Source organism: Strix aluco, chromosome 22, assembly GCF_031877795.1.
Source record: "Strix aluco isolate bStrAlu1 chromosome 22, bStrAlu1.hap1, whole genome shotgun sequence".
NCBI classification, from domain to species: Eukaryota; Metazoa; Chordata; class Aves; order Strigiformes; family Strigidae; genus Strix; species Strix aluco.
Window position 1 is genome coordinate 2,895,426 of NC_133952.1, and position 345 is coordinate 2,895,770.

Here is a 345-nt window from a genome sequence, read left to right on the forward strand (position 1 = left end):
AGTGGGCGCCCCACCCTAGGCCGGCCTGGGGCAAAGGGCTGGGAGACCCCCCCCCCCTTATCCCCCCCCCTCCGCCCCGAGGGGCCGTCGCTCGCCGAGCGGGAAGCAGCTGGCGGAGGGCGGGAGGAAGGCGCCGTGGGAAGCGCGGGGGCGCGGCGGAGTTTCGGGGCTCCCGAGGTGGGGGGGGTGGGTGGGTGGGGGTGTGTGTGTGTGGGGGGGGGGGGGGGGGGGGGTCCCGGCCGTGCCCGTGGCCCCTCCGGGATGCGAGGAAGACGTAGCCGACCCCGGGCGGGAGGAAGGGCGGGGTGAGGATGGCGTGTGGGATTCCAAAGGCGGTCAAGCGCC